This window comes from Mytilus californianus, unplaced genomic scaffold, assembly GCF_021869535.1.
Source record: "Mytilus californianus isolate M0D057914Y unplaced genomic scaffold, xbMytCali1.0.p SCAF_5, whole genome shotgun sequence".
Lineage (NCBI taxonomy): Eukaryota > Metazoa > Mollusca > Bivalvia > Mytilida > Mytilidae > Mytilus > Mytilus californianus.
Window position 1 is genome coordinate 905,634 of NW_026262701.1, and position 9,201 is coordinate 914,834.

Here is a 9,201-nt window from a genome sequence, read left to right on the forward strand (position 1 = left end):
TCTGCGCAAGGAGCACACTCCTGTATATGAAGAGCGTATAGTGTGAACATGCACGAGCATAACGTATCAATTGAGATATGTAAACACCATACGATGGAGCAGAGGGTATGTTACTGCTGAGAAATGGGAAATTGATTATTGGGAAGTTGAAAGTCATCCCGTTTGTCATAGATTTTAGTGTGAAGTCGTCCATCTGTGTCAATATTGAGGAAACGTTCAAGGTATGAAGCAGTCTTTCTGGTATCAGTAGTATCCTTTATTTCAAGTTCACTGGGATATATGAGATGCAAGTACTGACTGAAATATGGGTTATTCAGTGATAGGACACCATCAATATATCTGAAAGTAAAATTAAAGAATTTTGCAAGGTGTTTTTTCTTTTTGTCTTTTAGAAGGTTCTGAATGCATTCTGATTCATACGAGTACAAAAACAAGTCGGCCAGAAGGGGTGTACAATTAGGACCCATTGGAATACTGACTGTCTGTTGAAATATCAATCCTCCAAACTCAACAAATATATTGTCGATTAAAAAGTCCAGCATTTTGATAATATCATCTTTGAACAGTGTATTTTCTGATAGAATCAGTGTGGTTCTTCACAAAATAAGAATTATTATAACCCAAAACAAGAAATTTATATCTACGCTTCCCATTTTTATAGGAAAAGCTCTGTTTAATGAGTCGGTGAAGTCTATCTTTCAATTGTCACGTGAAGTCTATCTTTCAATTGTCAATTTGAGCATGGGGAATAGTAGTGTAAAGTGTAGCATCGAAAAAATAAAGGTCTTAATGTTGCTGCAAAATTGCAGAGATTGTGGGCTAAGATTTAGCAGTAGATCTTTAGAATTTTTGAGAATCCACATCTGATTGACACCACTGGTAGAATATATCTCATCACAATATTTTTGAAGGCCAGTACTGTAGTTAGTATAATGTTACCCCTCTATTCTTATTTTCAAACTGATGGGGGAGGAGGTAGAGTTTTTGATAATTAGGAATTGTTTCGTGGAGCATTTGATGGATCCTTGTAAAATCATTTCTAAATTTAAAAAAAAAAAAATGAGTGTCGTTCAAAGTTTCTCCTGTTGGGTTGCATCTGTAGCTGTCCATGAATTATAAAATAGATTAAAGAACACCGAAATTGAATTTTCCGGATAAGTAGTCCGTCTCGAAAATTAGTATTTAAAGGTAAACTTCCTCTTCTGAAAAGTGAAACCAAAGTCTAAAAAAAAAGAAAGTTTGAAGTATTATAATAATTGGACAATAAGATAAAAACAAATGTTTGTAAAGTTGGTAAGTTTACATAACTTTGTTGATTTAGAATGATAATGCACTGCTAGTTATTAAAAAATATAAGCACCAACAAATATTTTTGTCGTCAATGTCGATGGGAATCCCTTTTGAATTTCAGGATAGTATACTTTCAACCAACACAAAGCGTGATCTTGCAAATCAATACATGAAATAGTTTTATTTTAATATAAGATGATTTTCGAAATCTTACTGATATTCCTATGCCAGTCGTAGAAAAATACCAATCATTGGAAAACAAAAATTTTAAAAATAAAAATAAAAGCTGAAATATATGTACATATATATATGAAAAAAAGAAGATTGAACACTCTTTGGAAACACCACTAGAGCCAACAAAACATCTTTTGAATAGAGATTGGCAGAAAGACAGCTACAATTGAAAATCCCATCAAAGTAAAAACTGGTTCATCATGGTCATAGAGGTCAAGAAAATTTTCCTGATATATTACTTGGTTGGCTGCCAAAAATTATCTTCTGGTGAAAAACGCACTAATTTTTGTTTTGTTTTGTTTTCAGCTTTCCTTTGTGGTTGGAATTTATGTAGGAATTTATATTGACCAGCATTATCAGGTAATATTTGATATAAGTGCATAAGTGTAGTTACAATGGTAGCTATCAAGGTATATACATATTGTCTGTGATGTTACTTCAAAACAAATTGACAATGCATAGGGAAAGTTAATAGTCAATGTAATAAAAATGAAAAGAACAACTTACAAATGTATCCATAAATTAACACAACTGGTGACAGATCAACACTGATAATTAACTCATGTACTTCATCGATATCATATTCATGGATTGTTGTTCTGTCACTGGTGGAATATTTTTCTACATTTGAATTCTTGGATTAGTTATTCTATTAATATTAAAATATAGAGATACATTGTATGGTTTAATTTCCAATGAGACAGTCACTCACCAAAGTTTAATATTAGCATCTGAAGGTTAATGAAACACTGTACTTATGTACATCCTTTGACAATAATCCTATAAATGATATGCCATCATCTAAAACTCCCACAAATTGATGTGAAACAATTCATAAGATTTTTAACAAACATATTATGGGTTATCCACAGTCAAGATCTGGTCAGTTTTTGCTTCTCAATATTTTTTTTATGTAAGTGTGCCTGGAAGGGGATGGAAAGGATATAAATGTAGAAAACAAGTTATTGGTAAATCTTCACTTATATATATATATATATATTGGATAAAATCTACTTTTACAACATGTGATACATGATAGCTTAACATTTGATATGAATGCTTGTCTTATCATTGTCACAAAAATCATGATTGCTTTCTCATTTTGCCTTCTTTATTCATAATTTAAGAATTTCTAGTATAATTAGAAATTAATACATTGTTATATGATTTTATTTTTGACTGGCTGGAATAATTGGCACACAAACTTATTGTGGCAAGGCTAATTTAGTTCGTGAATTATTAATCCTCTAGCTTTGGACAGTGAAATATCAGCAAATCAACAATAACAATGTTACACACATAAAAAATCAACATTACTAGGACAAATCAATCATGTGTACAATATCATGCCAGGAGAAAAGGACAAATCAATCATCATGACATCACTAATGCAACAAGTGATAGTACAGAGACTGTGTATTTTATGTATTTTAAGACCTTGTTATCAGTAAAAGCACTTCCAAAGAGATTTAAAGAAATACCCTGTTATCAATTAATTAATTCCAATGAGATTTAAAGAAAGTCTTTGTTATCACTTAAAGCTTCATTGCCCAGTTGTCAATGGATGTTTATTTTCAGTGTTAGGAGTTTTTGTGAATGTATAAAATGTGCCATGGACAATACTTTTACAATCCAATAAAATTACAATTGATTGAACTCCTGAGTAAAATTACAATTGATTGAACTCCTGAGTAATTGTGTTTATTGCAAAAAAATGTTTTATATTTTGATAGATACCAAAGGTAGATGATCCTAGCTCTGTATGGACACAGGTCAGGGAATATGCCAAGCAATTTGAAAAAGACAAGAAGGACAAATGAGATTGACCATGTAGTTTATCCATTGACCAGATGTGACATGACATTCCATGAGTTCATTCTAACTTGCTATTTACCATCTGCCTTTCATTCCTACAACCATGATGATCAAAACAATTACAGTTATCATATATGAGTGATTTGTAATGTTAGTTGTTATACAGAAATTCATTTTTACAAAATGATTGATCTTTTGTAATTTTGTTAGTTCTATAACTGATAAGATGACTGGGCATTGAATATAAATTATGTATATTGTTAATTGTTGTTGACATCAAAATTATAATTAAAATGTCCATATTTTGTTTTCTTACCTTAGTAATTATGTTACACACTGGAGAATTAGGTGGCAGATCGTTGATAGTTTCTGTTGAAATAATTTACAGAATTTATAGTCCTGGGGCCATTTAGAGCTTGACATTTTGTATAGACATCTGTCTATTGTTGAAGACTCTAGGTTACCCTCTAGATGTCATTTTGGTTAATATTGTGGTTGGGTTGCTGTCTCATTGATATATACCCTACAAGTCGATTTATTTATAATTGATGGTCATCATGGAAATTTTGGTTTGCTGTAATGCCAAAAGACAAAAAAGCCCTTACGAAAGTCCAATGCTACAGTTCAAGGTTAATTTCTTGATTTGACCATCCCGGATGTTCATCCTCTGATACTCTGGGTAAGGGAGCAACCATTTAACTTCAAGGGAGGGGGTTATGGTTTTTTTTCTGAGTCAGAAAATTTTTCAACGCTATCAATAAAATTATTTTTTTCAAAATTTAACACTATAAGGTCGTTCCCTAAATGGAAGCAAAACAGCTTAAGTTAAAATTGCATAATGCTGAATTTTTAACTAGATTTCTAGATTGCCTAAAAATTTCAGTTGGATAATTAGTCTGTCTCTAATCAATGCTAATAGAAAAGAAGGAATATCAGGGGAGGATCCAGCCATTTTTAAAAGGGGGGTTCCCAACCCAGGATAAAGGGGGGGTTCCAACTTTATGTCCCCATTCAAATGCATTGATCGTCAAGAAAAAAGGGGGGGTCCAACCCCCCGAAACCCCCCCTGGATCTGCCACTGAATATGATTCATCGATTCATGACACAAAATCCCTACATGGACAAGACAAAACCCAATGCAAAGGAATAACTTTTTTTTTTGTTACTCATCTCTTTTTGTCTATCTGAATAGACTTTTAACAGAATGCTATCTTGAATTTGTTAAGATTTGAGCTGCGACGGATAGAAATCGACCTTATGCAAATGAATTCGAATACATCTGTAAACCTATTTCGGGTTTAAAAAAATCTCCACGGAAAGCCTGTAACTGTTTGGAAATTGAGTTGTCATAAGAACCCTACAAAGCAGTTATTCATCTTTTATTTCGTATTTGAATGTTATATAATCAATCATAGTCTTACACATGTACATGTCAACGTGCACTTGCATAAGGTCGATTTCTATCCGACTCAGCTCATTTTATAACTTTACGTGAAATGTATAAATTTTACAGTTGCTGCTTTCTAGAATTGCGCCCCTTGCAATATTTCAAAAATTATAAATATGGCTTTAATTCGCTTTGGTGTGAAACTTGAAATGCTTTTAGAAAATAACACATTTTCCTTGGAAAAGAGTCATAAAATCATGCAAATTTACTATCTACAATGAAATACAGGTCAAGTTCAATTTTCACTGTTACTGCAATTACCATTCTAGGTTCACACCAACTGAGTTGTTTTAAAAGGATAAAAATTATGGATTCAACAGAACTTTGCCTTGGAATAGGAACATTTTACTTTGAGCATAACTACTTATTTGGAAATACAAATCAAGTTCTATTTTCAACATGTTCATTGTTTCTACAATCACTGTTCTAGAGTCACTTCCCTAGAACATTATAACTAGCTTACTAGTATTAACCTCTGCAGAGTTTTGGTTCTTTAGTAGTTTCTTTCAGTTTGCTCTTTTTATTATGCCCTGCCGTAGTGGAAGGGGCATTAAGTTTTACCCTAGTTCGTCTGTACGTCTGTCCGTCCATCTGTCTGTATGTCCCAAAGTTGAATTCCATTCTCTAACTTTAGTTTACCTCAACCAAATGTTATGAAACTTATACAGAATGCTTATTACCACAAAACACAGATAAAGTTTAAATTTTGTTGGTGTCACTTTAACCGTTCTAGAGTAATGCCCCTTTACAAATGGAAAAATTGCTGATTTTTTTGTTTCCGTTCTCTAACTTTAGTTTACCTCAACCAAATGTTATGAAACTTATTCACAATGCTTATTACCACAAAACACAGATCAAGTTTGAATTTTGGTTGTGTCACTTTAACCGTTCTTGAGTTATGCCCCTTTACAAATGGAAAAATTGCTGAATTTTTTCGTTTCCGATCTCTAAATTTTGCCTCAACCAAATGTTATGAAACTTATACACAATGCTTATTACCACAAAACTCAGATCAAGTACAAATTTAGGTAGCGTCACTTTTACCGTTCTTCAGTTATGTCCCTTTATAACTTTATATGAAATGCAAGCGTGGCATCATCTGTGTCCATTCCCCATTTATTTCAGTTTGTATTTCAGGAAACATCTATATTGACTGCCACAACTGTTCACTTGTTTCAAAGAATATCCTTCCTTGTTGATAGCTGGAGTGCTTACATGAATCTGTATGGATGAAAACATGACTGCAAAACATTATACACTGATCTTTGATAACATTGACATGTATCTATCTATACATATACTTTCAGCTTGGGTTGTAGGGTTGCTGATACATTGATGTTTCCCTTTTCATTCATATATAGATATAAGAAGATGTGGTATGAGTGCCAATGAGACAACTCTCCATCCAAGTTACAATTTATAAAAGTAAACCATTATAGGTCAAGGTACGGCCTTCAACACTGAGCATTGGCTCACACCGAACAGCAAGCTATAAAGGGCCCCAAAAAATTACTAGTGTAAAACCATTCAAACGGAAAAAACCAACGGTCTGATCTAATATTTTCCAGGATGTCATATCAAAGAAAGGGGTTATTATAAAGTAATGATAAAAATAAGTATAATATTAATGTAGGGCCAATGTAACATTAGATATATATTAAACTAGTAGTTTATCTGAAATGTTATATTTTACCCTGAAAATTACACATACCACCTCCAAAGGAGATATGTGTTAATGATACCATCTCCAAAGGAGCTCTGTGTTAAAGATACCACCTCCAAAGGAGCTCTGTGTTAATGATACCACTTACAAAGGACCTCTGTGTTAATGATTCCACTTACAAGGGAGCTCTGTGTTAATGATACCACTTACAAGGGAGCTCTGTGTTAATGATTCCATTTACAAGGGAGCTCTGTGTTAAAGATACCACCTCCAAAGGAGCTCTGTGTTAATGATACCAATACAAGGGAGCTCTGTGTTAATGATACCACCTCCAAGGGAGCTATGTTTTAATGATACCACCCACAAGGGAGCTCTGTGTTAATGATACCACTCACAAAGGAGCTCTGTGTTAATAATACCACTTACAAGGGAGCTCTGTGTTAATGATACCACTAACAAAGGAGCTCTGTGTTAATGATACCACTTACATGGGAGCTCTGTGTTAATGATACCACTTACAAGGAAGCTCTGTGTTAATGATTCCACTTACAAGGGAGTTCTGTCTCAATGAAACCACTTACAAGGGAGCTCTGTCTTAATGATACCACCTCCAAAGGAGCTCTGTGTTAATGATACCAATACAAGGGAGCTCTGTGTTAATGATACCAATACAAGGGAGCTCTGTGTTAATGATACCACCTCCAAGGGAGCTATGTGTTAATGATACCACCCACAAGGGAGCTCTGTGTTAATGATACCACTCACAAAGGAGCTCTGCGTTAATGATACCACTTACAAGGGAGCTCTGTGTTAATGATACCACGTACAAAGGAGCTCTGTGTTAATGATACCACTTACAAGGGAGCTAATGATACCACTTATAATTACAAGGCAGCACTGTGTTAATGTTGGTTATAAATTAAATACTTATTGGTAGACAACAAATTCATTTGGATATGCCTAAATTAGTAGGTCACTGATACCTACAAATATGTACCCTTAGTTCTTTTTGTTTACCCGACTGAATAGGATTGAATATTAACAGAGAGGTAACATGTGTTGCTACTGTCACATTTGTCACATGTGTGTCCTTACTATTGTCACATTTGTGTCCTTGCTACTGTCACATTTGTTACATTTGTGTCCTTGCTACTGTCACATTTGTGTCCTTGCTACTGTCACATGGGTGTCCTTGCTACTGTCACGTTTGTGTCTTTGCTACTGTCACATTTGTGTTCTTGCTATTATCACATTTGTGTCTTTGTTGTGTCCTTGCTACTGTCACATGTGTGTCCTTGCTATTGTCACATTTGTGTCCTTGCTACTGTCATATTTGTGTCCTATCTACTGTCACATGTGTGTCCTTGCTACTGTCACGTTTGTGTCTTTGCTACTGTCACATTTGTGTTCTTGCTATTATCACATTTGTGTCTTTGTTGTGTCCTTGCTACTGTCACATTTGTGTCCTTGCTACTGTCACATTTGTGTCCTTACTACTGTCACATTTGTGTCCTTGCTACTGTCCTTGCTACTGTCACATTTGTGTTCTTGCTATTATCACATTTGTGTCTTTGTTGTGTCCTTGCTACTGTCACATTTGTGTCCTTGCTACTGTCACATGTGTGTCCTTACTACTGTCACATTTGTGTCCTTGCTACTGTCCTTGCTACCGTCATATTGGTGTCCTTGCTACTGTCACATTTGTGTCCTTGCTACTGTCACATTTGTGTTCTTGCTACTGTCACATTTGTGTCCTTGCTATTGTCACTTTTGTGTCCTATCTACTGTCACATTTGTGTTCTTGCTACTGTCACATTTGTGTCCTTGCTACTGTCACATTTGTGTCCTTGCTACTGTCACATTTGTGTCCTAGCTACTGTCACATTTGTGTTCTTGCTACTGTCACATTTGTGTTCTTGCTACTGTCACATGTGTGTCCTTGCTATTATCACATTTGTGTCCTATCTACTGTCACATTTGTGTCCTTGCTACTGTCACATTTGTGTCTTTGCTACTGTCACATTTATGTCCTTACTACTGTGACATTTGTGTTCATGCTACTGTGACATTTGTGTCCTTGCTACTGTCACATTTTTGTTCTTGCTACTGTCACATTTGTGTCCTAGCTACTGTCACATTTGTGTCCTTGCTATTATCACATTTGTGTCCTTGCTACTGTCACATTTGTGTCCTATTTACTGTCACGTTTGTGTCCTTGCTACTGTCACATTTGTGTTCTTGCTACTGTCACATTTGTGTCCTAGCTACTGTCACATTTGTGTCCTTGCTATTATCACATTTGTGTCCTTGGTACTGTCACATTTGTGTCCTTGCTACTGTCACATTTGTGTTCTTGCTACTGTCACATGTGTGTCCTTGCTACTGTCACATGTGTGTCCTTGCTTTTATCACATTTGTGTCCTATCTACTGTCACATTTGTGTCCTTGCTACTGTCACATGTGTGTCCTTGCTACTGTAATATTTGTGTCCTTGTTACTGTCACATTTGTGTCCTTGCTACTGTCACATTTGTGTCCTTGCTACTGTCACATTTGTGTCCTTGCTACTGTCACATTTGTGTCCTTGCTACTATCACGTTTGTGTCCTTGCTACTGTCACATTCGTGTGTCCTTGCTACTGTCACATTTATGTCCTTGCTACTGTCACATTTGTGTCCTTGATACTGTCACATTTGTGTCCTTGCTACTGTCAAATGTGTGTCCTTGCTACTGTCACATGTGTGTCCTTGCTA

The 9,201-nt window shown here is 35.0% G+C and overlaps 1 long non-coding RNA gene across 1 annotated transcript; it reads left to right on the forward strand.

The window, feature by feature from the left end:
* Nucleotides 1-1,175: 1,175 nt before the first annotated feature.
* Nucleotides 1,176-3,646, forward strand: LOC127702039 (uncharacterized). The gene is made up of 3 exons (XR_007982268.1): nucleotides 1,176-1,293; nucleotides 1,831-1,884; nucleotides 3,258-3,646. It is a non-coding gene; the product is annotated as an uncharacterized LOC127702039 (long non-coding RNA).
* Nucleotides 3,647-9,201: the final 5,555 nt, after the last annotated feature.